This window comes from Gobius niger (genome assembly GCF_951799975.1).
Source record: "Gobius niger genome assembly, chromosome: 12".
In the NCBI taxonomy this organism is placed as follows: domain Eukaryota; kingdom Metazoa; phylum Chordata; class Actinopteri; order Gobiiformes; family Gobiidae; genus Gobius; species Gobius niger.
In genome coordinates this window covers 5,464,913-5,481,042 of record NC_136863.1, presented here as the reverse complement: position 1 = coordinate 5,481,042, position 16,130 = coordinate 5,464,913, and the positions used below count along the sequence as shown (strand labels likewise).

General features: G+C 42.6%; 1 long non-coding RNA gene across 2 annotated transcripts; it reads left to right on the top strand.

The window, feature by feature from the left end:
* The first annotated feature begins 558 nt into the window (after nt 1-558).
* On the top strand, nt 559-15,402 carry LOC306971044. 2 transcript variants are annotated; one of them, XR_013793434.1, is made up of 3 exons: nt 559-625; nt 12,650-12,787; nt 15,297-15,402. It is a non-coding gene; the product is annotated as an uncharacterized lncRNA (long non-coding RNA). The 2 variants fall into 2 exon arrangements; XR_013793435.1 differs by lacking the exon at nt 559-625 and adding an exon at nt 5,758-5,817 and having other exon boundaries at nt 12,653-12,787.
* Nucleotides 15,403-16,130: the final 728 nt, after the last annotated feature.

Below are 16,130 nucleotides of genomic sequence, written 5' to 3'. Positions count from 1 at the left end.
TTAGATCAAAGAAACTCAGTGGAAACCCTGGTTATAACAGGGTTTGAAGCTTTTTTGTTGCTTTTTCATCACTCTTTAGTCGTGTGTTTTTTTTTTCCCTTTAAGATTTGAGTAATGCCAAACTGGAGAAAACACACTCTGTTAAGGTGGGGATTAGGAGGTTAATGATCAGACAAAACTAAGTGGAGATTCTCGTCAGTTTCTTTCTCATCAACTACTTTTAATTGAGCCTAAGCCTATAGTTTTTAGTCTGCAATAATAATAATAACAACACGAGGACTAAAATGACGCTGAAATACTTCAGTCGATGAAACTGGGCCCTTCCTGCCGTGGTTGTTTGGGGCTAAATTTAGCCCGAGGGAAAAACACACAGGAAGAGGCCGAGGGAGAATGGGAGGAAGTGTCTGCGGGGGACAAAGGCTGGACCAGGGAGCAGAGAGGAGTGCGGTCCACTGCACAGAGACACCCACCCGGCGGGACGCTGGACTGGACCAGACCGGACCGGACCGGAGGAGAGTAGACGGAGAGGAGCGGGAGACACAGGAGGAACAGGAGACACAGGAGACACAGGAGACACAGGAGACACAGGAGACACAGGAGACACAGGAGACACGGCTTTACAGAGGTGAGAGGAGGTTACTTCATGCTGTTTTTGTGTTTGGATCAATGTTTCTGCTGAGAAATTAGTACATTTCTGAACCGAGCACGTTTACTCCAGTGCGGCTTTAAATATGTGTAAAAGCTTCTTGAAAAAAGAGACGGAAACGTGGATGAAAAACGTGATGAAAAAGCAACACAAAAATCAACAAGAAAACCACGAAAGAGGGAAGGGAATCTTATTTGTAAAGCGCTTTTCATTTGACACACGTCACACCCAAAGCGCTTCACACGTGACAGGGAGGGGGGTTCATTCACTCCATGCTGATGGTGGTGAGCTGCATTTGTAGCCACAGAGTCCCCTGGGGCAGACTGACAGAAGCGTGGCTGCTCACATCTACGCCAACGGTCCCTCTGACCATCACCAACCACTCACAATGTCCTGCCCAACTGTGCACCTGCAGGAGCCGGGAACAGCTTTTAATCTGTAAAGCACTTTGTAACTTACACTGACCTACAGACTGTAAACTCTAAAGGCAGGAAAGCTTTTAGATTTGGGTAAAGCCAAACTGGTGCACTCCACCAGTGTTTTATTTTCTGCAGTCGCGGAAAATATTCTGGTCTGGAGGAGAAAAAGTTTGGGGAGGGGCCACTGCTGGATCGCCATGGGTTTGTCGGCACTGGAGATTTCATAGAGCACCTTCTGTTTTTGTTTTATTTCAAGACTATAAACTTTGTAGACCCGGGAGGAGCTCGGAGTAGAGTCGCTGCTCCTTCTCGTCGAAAGGAGCAGCTGAGGTGGCTCAGGCCTCTGTTTCGGATGCCTTCTGGTCGCCTCCCTCAGGAGGTGTTCCAGGCATGTCCTATGGGGACGAGGCCTCGTGGAAGACCCAGGACACGCTGTTGGGACAATGTCTCCGAGCTGGCCTGGTGTCGCCTCGGGGCCAGAACAGCTGGAGGAGGAGGTGTGTGTGGATCAGAGAGTCGGGGCATCTCTCATGAGACTGCTGCCCCTGTGAGCCAGCCCCGGATAAAGCGGAACAAAGTGGATGGATGGAAACACTGTAGATTTTCAGTTAAAAGTTTGATTTATTTGGTTTATTTGATTTATTTGGTTTGTTTGGTTTATTTGATTTATTTGGTTTGTTTGGTTTATTTGATTTATTTGGTTTGTTTGGTTTGTTTGATTTGTTTGGTTTATTTGATTTATTTGGTAGGGACAGTGCAAGTTAATGAACAAGTCACACCGGATTGTGCTAATTTCCATCTGTCGTCCGTCAAACACACCCTCATTCATCCTGGCCTATTGTACATGTTTTTAGTGGTAGGGAAACCGAGGGAGTACCCGGAGGAAACCTACGCCAGGGTTGCCAGGTCTGGGCAGCCAAACCCGCCCAAAAATATCTGAAAACCCGTGGACATAAGGCGCAGCTGGAATTTTCAATATTATTTACTAGTTAACAGAGCCCATGTGCTCCTGCGATGATGAGAAACCGCCCCTACTCCCCTCCCTTATTGAAAAAGCAGCTCACAGAGCCTTGGATTTGCCTTCAAAATAGTGATTTTGATCAAGTCAACATTGATTACAGCAAGGCAAAAAACCGCGGACAGTTTTTTTCACCCGCGGAATGGCTTTAGAAACCGCCCAATTCCAAGACCTGGCAACCCTGACCTACGCAGACACGGGGAGAACATGCAAACTCCAAGGTAGAAGGTTTACATTTATAAAAGTTGAAATAGATTCTTCCGAAAAGCCACCTTTTGCTTTGATTTTTGATTTGCACTTTTGGCATTTTCTCAATGAGCTTCACAATGTCATTTACAGTAATGGCTGTTAGACCATTTCAGGGACGACCTTATGAAGCTCATTGAGAAAATCTCAAGAATGAAGGGCGACAATTTTAAAATATTTCACGTATTTTGAGTTATTGCACCTGTTTTTGTTCGCAACATAATCCCACGTAAGGCATTTATGAGGGATTTTTCAATGAGGAAAATATCTGTCAAAATAAATGCTTGTTTTATCAAATTCCCCCACTCATTTCTGTTTTATGCAATGTTTCCAAATCTCAAGAACTGAAATATGCACTGTTTTTACTTACCTATACAAGTCCTAATCCATGCTGTACAGTCAGGTTTGTTGTTTTCCTGCTGCCGTGGACACCTGTTTGTAAATAACCATTATGTAACTTCAGACAGTGCTCCTTTATGAATACACAATGAGCCGTCTCAGCAAATACGCAGCCGATTCGCCCTCCTTTGTACATTCAGCATTGTGTTAATCGTTCTTTGGAAACATCTGAAATGAAAATGGAACTAAAGCGGACTATTATTAGCGTTTATTTTATCGGACTGTGCAGATAAACGCCGTGGGAGAGTGCACAGCTGCGGATCGCTCTGGAAAAACAACTCAGTCAATGGAAAGTCCTGGTTTTGTCCAGGTTCAGACCCTGGATTTGACCTACTTTACGGTTTTGTGGACTCTGGATTAAGGCTGTTGCTTTATTTTCCTAAACCAATACTTAAACGATAGTTCCTTTTCGATACCGTATATCTAGGCTAAAATATTTGTCGACTAGAACCAGAAAACTGAACAATAGTATTTGGAAGATCAGCTAAATATTATTATAATTATTATGAACTATGCCGGGTTTATCTCCAATGTCAAGAAACGTGGGGAAATAGGGAATAATTTGGGGAGAAATTAGGAGAAATAAATAGGTATAAATTAGGTAAAAAAGGAAAAATCTCTCGCACACTGTATACTTGCAACACCAGTGTTCTTTTAAACAATAAAACATACATCCAATCACAGAAATAAACTTGATTGAAACTTTACAGACTCTTACACCCAAGGGATTAAATGATGAGCTTGTTTTGAATGTTTTTCTATAGAGATTCCAGTGTCATGCCATGTTCATAGGCTGTGTCTACTTCCTTGGTGAACATATTGATTTGCATAAACAGTATTTAGGCAGATTCTCTATCTTCGAGCTGTCTTATATATCCATTTCCCATATGTATTGCATGTGTCACTAAAAAGTTTTAACTGTATATATATTTTTACTGTATATATGTATATTTTTGACTGCTTTATTCACTACATCCTGGCTTTGTTTATTTCTGTGATTGGATGTATGTTGTCTACATATGCTGCCTATGTTTAGCCATAGGCCGTTATGGCAGCTTCCTGTGATGCAGCCGGCCACGCCCTATTTAAGGAGGGCTTCTCACTCACAAAAAACATTTTGCCTGACGAAGGCCACTGGCCGAAACGTTGCATTAATAAAAGAACACTGGTGTTCCAAGTATACAGTGTGTGAGAGATTTTTCCTTTTCTACATTTGGCCTCTATGCCTTCTTTTACGCACCTGTTTAAAACAAAGAGATGTGCGAAGTAAACCTTCTTTGAATAAATTCGGTAACAAATGGTGAAAAAGTTTGTAAAAAATTGGGGAAATAGGGAAAATATTAGTAATAGAAAATGACCAAAAATGAGTGGGAAAATTTGTAAAACGAGAAAAAATTGGGGCAAAATGAGAAGTCGCGTTCACGTTTTAGAATGTAATGAATGTCATGTCAGAAGGAGGGCAGGTGCCAATACAACTATGGGACAAATGACCAATGTTGTTCCTCATCAGTATTTGGAAGTGATTGGATTAGAAAAAATTTAATTATACATCACAACGTGAACGTAGAGGAGCTACGCGGAAGTTTGAACGATTCTGGCTAGCGTCGAGCGGACGGGGTTGCGGTGGGCGGGACTCGCCGCTCCACTATAAAAAGGCCTTCACTCCCCTCCAACCACAGACCACACGCTCTGATCGCACTCAATGAGATACAGAAATCTCATTCATCATGTGTGAAACACACAGTTCTCAGCATAAAAAAGATACTGTTTGTCGGAAAGTAAACATTGTGAGCTATGATTTGCTAATCTGCAACTTTCACTTAAAGGGGCTAGATGTAAGTTTTTTTCTTCATGTTTCAACAATGTCCTAAGGTGTACAATGAGCCCAGACAAATTCATTACAACTGCCTCTAAAATCCTGCACTGTCACTCAAAAAGGTGTTACTTCGAGTCTGAAGTGCCGTCATGCACGAGCTTAATATAGAAGTTGCAGTTACTCGTATTACCTGAGGTGGCAGTAGTGAGTATTAAATAGCTAACTTGCATCTAGCCCCTTTAAGTCTCTCTTTTTGTTTTCTGTATTAAGAAAATAATACTTCCATTTAGAACTCAGTTCACAGTGCAGAGCGTTGTTTCTGCAACCCTTGAACGCCTCAGCCTCTGGTGCTGCTTTGCTTTTTAATCACAAGGAGGAAAAAGATCAATCACGTGTTTGTTTTTTGTAATAATTTCTCCTATATTTGTTGCTTTTACCATATTTGAGTTTCAGAATATAATATAACTCTTACATCCAGCAGAAGTCTGAAGTTCTGTCTAAAGCAGAATCTCCGTGACTTCCTTCTTCACTTCTCAGTCTGTGATTGAAGAGCAATGAGGCCTCAGCCTTTTTACTGGAAACAAAGAGCTCACTGTATTTAGCGTCATGTTACTGTCACTCATGGTGTCTGACCTAAAGTCTCACTCTGAAGAAAGTCCATTCACATTTACACTGAGAAGGTTGGAAGGGCGCCCCCTGGTGTCACCTTGCATCCAAATGCCCGGAACATAACAGCGGGTCCTAATCGGGCTCAAGTATTCTAAGGGGTTAAACTTACACATGGCCAGCTGTACTTTTTACTTGGGCGCCTGTAGAAATGTAGTGAAGTAGAAAGTGTTTATCTTTCAAATTCAGTGGAGTAGAAGTTTAAAGTTATCAACAAAAAATACCTCAAGTAAATCTTAGTATATTTACTTTGTTACTCTCCACCTTTGTCAGAATTTTGAGACGATATTACGCCTCGTCAGATAACTTACGTCACGACCAAACCACAAACCAGACTTTGAGACGCGCATGTTACTTGTACCTGCAAAGTAACTGCTACTCTTACTCGAGTAAACGCTTTGGTCACTGCGCCGTCAGCTCCGAGCCCTCATTATTTGTGTTTCAGATCTTACATCATGAGTTGTAAGTCAGATGACCTCCCTCCCAGTTTCAGACACTCCTCTGTGTCAGAAGCAGCTGCTCTTTCACAGACAAACAGGCGCTCGGCCAGAGAAGCACGGATTTAACAGCGTTTGATTCAGAACAGGACGAAAACACGGGGAAGTGAGTATTATTATTCCTTTTTTTATCTCTTTATTACATGAAATTTGATAATCGCAATTAACAAATCTCAAAACTTGCCTGATATCATGTCCTTTTTGGAGAAATTTCCCTGTGTCTCCCAAGGACTAAACTGGGACTTAATGGTTCCATCACAGTGGCAGTAAAGAGGTCGTGGGTTCTATTCCCAAACCGTATGGAGCCTTTCCTTCAGACTTTATTCCTTTTTTTTTCCTGATTCAGACATTACACCCAGTTAGGACTTCATTTCTGATTCCAAACAGTGTTAAATAATAGACCGCCTGACCATCCTGTACCTGTATTTAACTGACTGTTCTGATCTGGCGCTGTCGTGGGTCAGGTTTAGGTTCAGCAACACTATGAGCCCAAAGATCAGCAGAACATCCTGAATCACCAGGTTACTCCATAGATGGATTTCTTCTTCCCTGATGGCGTATTCCAAGATGACAATCTTTGGGATGTGCTGGAGAAGGCTTGGCGCTGTGGTCACACTCGCTCATCACAGGGTTCCCAGCGGGGTCTTAAAAAGTCTTACATTTGATTTGGTGGAGAAATTGTCTTAAAGGATCTATATCCTGCTATTTTAGCCATTCCAAAGTTAAGTATAGGCATTTATATGATATATTGTACCTCTACCACTATGGAGCACTCATTTTTGTGATAAATATAAGTGTTTTCTGGAGGTATTTTTCGAACCCGGAAGACACAACGCTTCGATTCAGTTAACTCCGCCCCCTCTCTCCGCACATATAACTTTACCGTAATATAAATAAACAGCAATAAGTGAAGTTACTTCACAATGCAGTTATACGGAGTTGACATCTGCAACACAGCTTCATAAATGGCTAACACACATGCTAATATGCTAACACACATGCTAATATGCTAACACACAAGCTAACCCGCGTTTGGACTGACTCACCACTCTGGTCCATCGCTGTTTACATTGTGGGACTTGCGTTGGTTAAAAAAGTGAATCCACTTTGATTCTGGTGAAGGTTCCCCAAACATCCATCAGTGACAGTCACAGAAAAACACCATTTTGGTGATACTCGCTGAATCCCGGAGAAAAAAACAACTTCCATTGGCCTCTTCTTGAAAAAAGTTGAACAAACTCCCGTCCTCGTAGCCAAACGCGCTTCTTTTTCTCCGTGACATGATCGTTAGGTAAGAATAAAGAACAGGTGTGTCCAGTTATAACGAGCTCCATCTTCACAGCTGCAGCGCAAACATGACTGATCTGTTCAGACGCTCAGGGATGTGTTTGTTTTGGCCACAGCTGACCTCTCTTACGACAGAAATAATGAAAAAGCTGTTTTACAAATTAAAATCAGGCTGTAAGACATTACATTACAGACGTCGAGCACTTCCGTTCCGCTGTGACGACACAACTGAACACTCAGTCGTTCACCAGGAGAGGGAGGAGCAGCTGCTCAGAGAGCAGGATTCAGGAGGATTACTGAGAACTGCATGAATGAAGCCACAAACCACTCTGGGGGTGTTTTTGATAAGGAAATAGCATAACAACATGGCTAAAAGCTCCAAAAAGTCGATTTTGCATGATATAGGACCTTTAAATTTCGAAGCGTGTGTTTTTAAGACCTGCTCCTCTAACGGATTGTTTATAATCATTATTAATGCAAGAGTTTTATGCTTGGTTCATAAAGAGGTCAGACACTGTTAGCATCGCCTTGTGACTTTTTACTCTTTAACTTTGGGAGGCAGCTGCCTCTCAGTCAGAAGACAGTTATAGTTATACTTTATTAATCTCTGTAGAGAAATTTGTTCTCTGCATTTGACCCATCCTCAATGTCTCTGGGCAACCTGGGGCTCCATGATGTGGAGCCAGGCTGGTGGTCAGAAACAGCTGGCTGGAGGATTAATCTATGCAGACATGGGGAGAACATGCAAACTCCACACAGAAAGGCCCCGTCCAGGTGGTAATCGAACCCGGGACCTTCGAGCTGTGAGGCACGAGCGCTGCCAACACCAGAAGGATGCACCTTTGGAATGGAACGGCTACATAGATACAGACGGCATCGCGCCATAGAAGGGGGCGTGGCTTTGCCGAGGGGGAAAATAGAATCTTCTGGGAAACACAGTTTTTCACACTTTTTAGCCATTTTCTGGTGAAATATTAACTTATTTATCACATACAAATAAAATAAAGTCTAAATCGGGTCCACATGGATGTTTATTCACAGCAGATTGTTCAGTAGAAGCGAAAAAGCGGTAGTCATAGCTATTGCTGGCTAGCCATTAGCATTAGCACGATGCTAGCATATAGCATCATGTTAGCATTCTCCGTTATTTATGTATTTATGGGCTGTTGAACCACTTTGCTCCTCCCAATGTCTTTGTATCTTTATTTAGTAAAAGCTATATTCATAATTCTGCATTTGTTAAACTATAGTTTTTGAATCCAGAGATGCCGTCTGTATCTATCCTTAGCACCTCGCGGTTAGCTTACAGAAGTTTATTACGACAATGTGTAATGTGTAATGTAATGTAATGATCTGTGAAATTAACATGGCTGCCCAATCTCCTCCTACGAGACACCACAGAGCTCCAGAGCCTGTCAATCAGATTTAGGCTTCCACTTTTTATTTCTAATATACAAAAAACAGGATGGATTTGAGCTATATATGAGAAATATAGCCTAGCGTTGTCATATGGGTCAGCAATGTTTAGAAAAAGTCTTTGGAGCCAGGCTTTTAAGCAGTTCAAGGGAAGGTCAAAGTCATAAAAACGCTGTTTACCAAGTGTCTATTGGAGTCGCCCCAGGCCACAAGGGGGTGGTATTACAGCAACGTATATATGTGTTTCTAATGACATCACGCATAGTTCCTGCGGCCATTTTGAATACCGAAGTAGCATCATGCAGTACTACAATATGCTACAATATCTCTACTCAGGATGAAAGTAAAAGACAACTGATTGACAGTAGCATTTTTTATGTACTCATGTATTCATTGCTCAACAAGATAACAGTTAAAACACGGCCCCAGAGATGCGTGTTTATGCGAATAGACGTTAGCATGCTACCAGTTAGCAACTGGCTACTCAACACGATAAACACATGTGTGGCTCACATCTATGAACACTGAGGAAATGGTGGTTCAGGGCTTTCTCTTGGAGAGGTCGGAGCTGAGCTGTTGAAGCTAAATGCTAACCGGTAGCATGCTAACATCTTAAACACTGACTCTGGTTTCTCTGGTTAGATAGATAGATAGATAGATAGATAGATAGATAGATAGATAGATAGATAGATAGATAGATAGATAGATAGATAGATAGATAGATAGATGAACTAAGTCAACCTTCCACTATTGCTCATGACTGTGTGACAAAATGCGATGTGTCAAATCGCGGCTGCGAAGTGTGACAGCTGTTTGTTTGTTAGCCGTGTTGCAGCCAGTGTTGATGCATGCCCCCGTCGTCGTGGAAACGCCCGGGCCGCAACAACAAAGGCTTTAATTCATGAGCTCCACAACAGACCCACGTCACAGGCTCCGCGCTCCCGATGCGCCGAGGGGAACGTGACGTCTGTGAGAAGTCCCCACTGCAGGGACATGAGCGGGACGAAAACCGTGACCAAGATCAACTGTCACGTAAGGAACTGTGCAAAAAAAGAAAAAAAAAGTCATTAAAAAGCATTAAGTTGGATTGAAACTGGCGTTAAATTTGAATTTTTGGGAAAATTATCACATTGCTCGACTATTTATGGTGCATAAGTTCATCAAAAATGTGATCCAGAACTTAGTCTGCTGCTATTTTAGCTGAAATTGTTGCCCGCTGTGGCAAATTTTCCTTTAAATATTGAGATTTTCCATCATTTTTCTGCTTGATAGAATGTTTGCAGATCTTACTAAACAAAACATGCAGATTTGCTGTTTGTGGCATTCAAGATTTAGCTATTTGGGCATTAGGATTGCATTAAAAAAAAACATTAAAGGGATATTTTTGTCATAGGGCTTCATTTCCTAGTTATCAGAGTGTTGCTGATTTCTGGAGATTTTTATCATTTTTTTTTAAATCTGCAAAATTGTTATATTTCAAAAAGGTTTCAGTCAACACAGATATCGGTAGTCTGGTGTTATAAGTGATTTGCCTCAGGTGCACTGTGCTTGGGTCAGACTGTTTTTAATGCAGGCTACTAGTTACCATAGACATGAAACTCTTCAAATATAAGGACTGCAAGAATTGAAATATCCAGCTGTATGCAAATGAAAATGCTAATTACCATTCCGGCACGGTGGCCTAGTGGTTAGCACTCGTGCTGCACAGCTAGAAGGTCCTGGGTCACGGGGAACATGGAGTTTGCATGTTCTACCCATGTCTGCATAGGTTTCCTCCGGGTACTTTGGTTTCCCTCCTGACTAAATGTGTCCTCTGTAGAGCACATTTCTAAACCTGAATATCTCCCACCAAATACACACTACTGAATTAACTCTTTTTGGCCTCAGAGGACATTTAGAGCTTTTCACTGATACCAAATGTGGCTTTTACAATAGTATTTATTGTTTAAAAAATGTCCACTGTAGTGGTAGTCCATTTTGATGGAGGAAATAAGTACAAAGATAGAAGAAAAAATAACTACAGACCAAACGAAGCTCTGAGACACTTTGGTGCCTCCGTCTTCCAGAGATGGTGGGCAAAACATGCATCAAGATCAAGATGCAAGAGCAAAGCCTGTCCACAAAGTGCAAGGCATTCCTCTGTGTTTCCAAGAAGAGGAATTACTTTTTGAAGTATTAATCCAACAAAGCAAAACCAAAGTGACGATGGACAGATGTTTGGATGTTAAACTCATTCTAATGTTGACCTTTTGGTATTTTCTTTGGGACCAACTTTGCCATCAAGGTTCATTTTCAGACGTATGGCCTTCCAATGTCCACTGTGGTGGACACATGATGTCTTAAATTTTTTTCCTAAAAAAACTGTTCAGTCTTCTGAGACACCCTCAGTGCAGGACGGAGCGCTACCGCAAAGCCTTCATCCCCACTGCTGTCAGACTGTACAATAAGACTGTGAAGTAACGCCGACTGTAACAAGTGAATTTCTCCTTTGTGAGATTAATAAAGGTTTATCTTATCTTATCTTATCTTATCTTAATTACCTTACAAAGATTGGGGGATTTGATTCTTATTCTAGAATTATGCTCATTCTAGCCTCTGCCATAAAGGCCAGATTTGTGCAGTTTACGACCAGTAGTTGTTCTGTGGACAGTTTCCCCCATCTGAGCTGTAGCTCTCTGCAGTTCATCCAGGGTCGTCATAGGTCTTCTTGGTAACAGCTCTGGTAAGTTTAGGAGGACGGCCGGGTCAATAACTTGATCCTGGACCTGTCTGGTGTGTTCTTGGACTTCATGATGCTTCTGCTCCACAATAGTGTCTGAACAGACCTCTGAGACCATCACAGATTAGCTGTATTTGAACGGACATTAGATTACGCACAGGGAGACTCTATTTAGTCATTGGGTCAACATGTGATCATTCAGAAATCATCAGGCGACTTCTGAAGGCAGATGGCTCCACTAAAAGGAAAGGGGTGTGGATTAGGGGTGGGCCATATCGTATCGTTGTCTGTAAGCTTCTAAACGTTGTACAAAGGATGCTGCTGCAAGGTCTGATCTACATATTACTCAAGCAGCTGTGATGGGAGTTCTTGAGAACGCTCATGGTTGAGAATGCACATTCACTCTGATAAAATAACTTTTTCTTCAAATAGATTTTCTTAATAATTTCCCAATTTCTCTCCAACGAAACCTCTGGCTGAGCCTTATGTCAGTGAGGTTGAATGAGTCTGCTGATTTCTTGTTATACAATACATCACTATGTTTCAAAAGAGCGATTCATTTTCCAATAGGAGCTTGATGTCTTCAACACAGCTATTTGGTTACTTGAAAGACTTGCAATCAGACGCTCGCAGCGCGATTCTAAAAAAACATAGAGCTATTGCTGACCACTAATTTGTGAATGAACATTGTTCCCCAATTCTTTGGTTTTGCTTTGGTGACAGTGGAATCACTTTACAAGCCTATCTGACCCTTAAGGTGGCAAAGAAGGGGCTAGATGCAAGTTTGCCATGTTATACTCACTACTGCCACCTCAGGTCATATGTGTAACTGCAGCTTCTATATTAAGCTCATGCTAGCATTTAGCCTCTCTGCCTCTCCTCTATAGCTCCAAACGAGGTGAAGATAGAAGCTACCAAGCTCTTCCGCGTTTTCCTTATTTAAATATGGTTATGTGAAGTGTTACATGTCCTCCTACAGGCCAAAGCTGCAACTGCACTTATAGGAATGCTATAAGCCTCTGCTAACTGCTCTGGCCTGATCTATGGGATTGATTGCGACACAATTCATCAAAATCACGGCCTTAAATGTGATTAAAAAACATTCAGTTACATTCACACAGGCACTGAATAAAAATGTGTTGAAAAATTATGACATCGCTCAATAATTTTTACTATGCATGTCCATCGAAAATACCAAACTCTTGGTCTAAAACATTCAGGTGCAGTTTTAGCTGAAGCTGATCAAATGTATTTTTTAGAAATTAAATGACCTGAACTGAGCCATGACTAAAACAGGATGAAGCCAACGACGAAACCATGTCCCCACTTCCAGTTTGGACAGGAGCACATGATGTTATTGATCCTGCCATTGTCCCTCTTTCCACTCTCTCAATGGTTCCCGTATGAAAGTGCAGAACAGCGGAGCCTTGAGTCAAAACGAGGCCTGAACCGGGAGCTGAAGCACAAATGAAATGATAGATGTTTGTAGAATGACGTGTGCTGTTCCTGTCTCCCTGTAGGAGCGCTGTGATTGGCCGGAGCGCTGTAAACAGGAAGTGTCCCGTCTCACTTCCTCCAGAGCTGCACGATGGGGTCTCCGAGTCTGAGGAAGGCGGCGACTCTGGACGAGCTCCTGCATCAGTGCATCCAAGTGTTCGGTCAGTGCCTCCTCCTCCCGGTGACGGTGTGTCCAGGCCTTTGGTGCAAGTTCAGCTGATCGTCACACATTTACAAACTGCCTCAGTTCTGGGTCCGGGAGGGGCTAAAGGACCCAGAATGGCTTGTCTGGTGGAATAACTGTACTAGCTCTCACTTACCTGTACTGTAAACGGTCGTACACATTAGCAGGCTGTCTACTGTGGAAGATAATTCTAAAGAAGCACAATAGAGACGTGCATGAAGATCAGCTGAGCTCTGTTTCCAGTCAAAGCCCAGAGCCAGTAAGGCGGCTTTGTTCTGTGCAGTCTGAAGTTAAGTCAGGTGTTTGACTGCACCGGATCACACCTCAGAGCAGTAATCCAGGTGGGACAACATCAACTGATGAACCCCCAGGACTCTACAATCCGGAGTCAGAATCGAGCTGCAAAAAATGAATCACTCGATTAGTTTAAAGCAGTACTAAGTGACGTGTTTACCTTAATAAATCCTTTTCGTAGTCCCTGTGGGGGTAATACAAGTGTTTATGGGATGATTGGAGGGTCTTTCCCTGGTGTCTCTGGCCAGAAAACCATGCTTGCAACTTGACTGCCACCGGACCGGAGTCACCAATACACACTAATAGAATCACAAAGAAGAAGCTAACATGCTAACAGGCAAAGCTAGCTGCGGGCTAGTGTCACTTTAAACAGTATTTGCAGCCAAGTTTGAGTGAAACTAATTATGGAAACATTGTATAATTGGATGTACAAAGTCCCTCTCTCCCTTCGCCTTTTCTGTCAGCGTAGTATTTACTCTCCAAGACAATAAGTAAAAAAATCGCAACTTGCTAGACACCTGCAATTGCGCTTATGGCCTCTAGGCCAAACAGCTGATCGTTGATACGTGGCTGATAAGATAAGATAAGATAAGATAAGATAAGATAAGATAAGATAAGATAAGATGGTACTTTATTGATCTCACAGATGGAGAAATTGCATTCGATGAGAGAGCATCCGGCAGCAGCACCCATTCAGTGGCACCACTCTTTTTTTTTTTTTTTCTTTGGTGAAAGATGGTTGTGTCGCGGCCGCCATCTTCACTGTTTTGGTCACAGGAGGAGCACTGGTTGATGGGAAATCCGTAGGCGATGACCACGGCGGTGGAGCTCTTGCGCTTGGCCACGATGTTCTTGGCCACACAGGTGTAGTTGGCCGTGTGGGACAGACGCGCCTGCTTGATGATCAGGTTGTGTCCACGGTGATGTAGAAGTTCCTCGGCCGTGTCGATGATCTCGTTGTCCTTCAGCCACTCCACCCGCATGACCTTGGAGGATGGAGAAACTGTAGCTGCCCTCTGTCTCCTCTGATCATCTGAAACGCTGGGCCTGTCCCCGTCTCAGAGCGTGGTGTCCTGATAGTGCAATTGTCACAAGTACAGGTCCTTTGATCACCGAATACTAGGTACTAAGAAATGACCACAGAAAACAGGAGTTTATATAAAAGTTTATTTGTAATTTATTTGTATTATTTTTGTAAGCTAAAATCTGTGGCTCGCAGCCGAAAGTGCTTACGTCCCTTTACTTAGCGTTTCGGGAGCGGTGAACTAGGTGTGTCCCCCAGTGTCCTCCTGGTCGGTTTACTCCCCGTACGTGGCACCTTCTGTCCCAGTCTGATGAAGAACAGAAACAGGAAGGACAGTGGGATACGTCCCTGTATACTTATCGTGCATGGCGTTGTCTACAGTCCCGGAGGCCGGTCCCCACTTCGATCCCCCCGTCTGTGGCGTCTGATCGGAAGACTGCCGTTCCGCCGTGTCAGCTGTTCCCGGTTCCGCATCTGTCCCTAGTGCTGGTGTACCGTCCCGCCCAGTTACGTCCACTCCATTCACTTAAAAGCCAGCCGGTGGCCTAGGTTGACCAATAGGAACAGCTCTCGAGGCAATTGGGCCGTAGTCCGATTGATCCCAGCTGTGCTACGTAACACAATCAAAATTGCGATGCAGTGGGCAAAGAAATGTCATGAAAGAAGAGACCCCTGTAACACAATGTTTAAAGTAAATGCAGTCGACCCACAAGGCGCTCCAACATGTGTGAAAACAAAACACCCTACTATTAGTGCTGCTGACGAAGCTCCTTGGATGAGAATAGAAATGTCCAAGAAGATGACAGCTTGAGAACCTTGGTCTACAATAGAAATGTCCAGTATGAGCTTACAAAACATGTATATTGTACATATAAAAACTTGTTGGCTGATTTGTAAACTTGTTAAATTGGTGTCTTTGACAGACAGAGGTTAGGGACTATAGACAGATTTCACGGTTTAAGGTGAGGGAAAGTAAGGTGTGCTTTATTGTTCCTTCAGGGAATTTCTTTCTTGGGCACATGACGCTGCCTCACAACATTCATCATGCATTATCGCATTGTTCACATATGTCTAAAACGATTCCCAGCAAAGAGCATCCGTTAGAGTACATAAGTACATTCACTTGTTACACTTTATGCTTATTATTTATGTTCATGTTTGTGTGCAGATCACAGTGGAGACGTGAACGGCCATGTTCTTCCTCGTGTGGTGCTCCTCATGCATCGCTGGTACATCTCCTCCACAGAACTGGCCGAGAAACTACTTTGCCTATATCCTTCAAACACTACTTATGTGAAACTGTTACTACTGTTATTACTACTCCTGTTGCTACTGTTACTACAACCACAACCTTTTAAAAATAATCCCGGCCAAAGTATTGCAGTGAGAATCAAATTTTTTTTCCCCTCATAATTAACATAAGATTTGACATGAAATCATTTATTTCACTCATAATCTTTTTATGTATTTATTTATTTATTTATTTATTATTATTATTATTTTTTTTTATTGGTTAATTGTCATCCATGGGGGGGAGGTAGAGTAAGGGAAAATATATATATGTATATATAAAAAAAAAAAAAAAAAAAGGGGGGATACACCAAAAACACTGCTTGATCAAGTGAGCAGACTCTCTCCTCATCAGGTCAGAGGGTTGCTCTAAAGTGATGGAGCGGTCTCTGCTATGCTGCTGCCTCCCCACCACGGACAGGCAGCAGCAGAATTTAAGCACCATGGTCTTACCCCACCTCAAAATTAAAGAATGCAAATAAATAAATAAATAAATAATAATAATAATAATAATAATACTAAAAAGAAAATTAACGACAAAGGTAGAGGTGGATATTAGCCAGGTAAAAACACTGCTTGATCAAGTGAGCAGACCCTCTCCTCATCTGGTCAGTGGGTTGCTCTGAGGTGATGGAGCAGTCCTTGCTCTGCGAGTTGCCTCCCCAGGGTCGGGCAGCAGCAGAGTTTAAGCCCCTGGTCTTACATCCACTTC